Genomic DNA, 517 nt, shown 5'->3' with positions numbered 1-517 from the left:
TCACCTTCCATGCTTCAGCTCTGGGGGTGCAATGGTTAAAGCATTTGGCTGCTAACCCAAAGGTCAGTGGTTCAAACCCACAAGTTGCTATGCAGGAGAAAGATGAGACAGTCTGCTTCTGCAAAGATCACAGCCTTGGAAATCCTATAAGGCAGTTCTACACTGTCCTGAAGGTTAGCTATGAGTCCGAATCGACTCAGTAGCAGTGAGTCTGGGTTTTTATGCTGGAGACCTGGGATCAATTCCGGCCAATGCACCTCCCGCACAGCCGCCACCCATCAGTCAGTGAGGCTTGTGTGTCGCTGTGATGCTGGACAGGTTTCAGCGGAGCTTCCAGACTCAGACAGACCAGGAAGAAAGGCTTGGCTTTCTACTTCTTAGAAACCAGCAACTGGAAACTCTATGGAGTACAGCTCTACTCTGGCACACATGGAGTCATCATGAGTCAGAATTGACTCCAGTACAACCAATGTTTTTTGTTTTTGGACCAGATGACCTTGAAAATCTGTATTAGTCA

Source organism: Orycteropus afer, unplaced genomic scaffold, assembly GCF_000298275.1.
Source record: "Orycteropus afer afer isolate SDZICR_OR568_19922 unplaced genomic scaffold, OryAfe1.0 scaffold00042, whole genome shotgun sequence".
Taxonomy (NCBI): domain Eukaryota; kingdom Metazoa; phylum Chordata; class Mammalia; order Tubulidentata; family Orycteropodidae; genus Orycteropus; species Orycteropus afer.
This window is presented reverse-complemented; position numbering follows the sequence as displayed.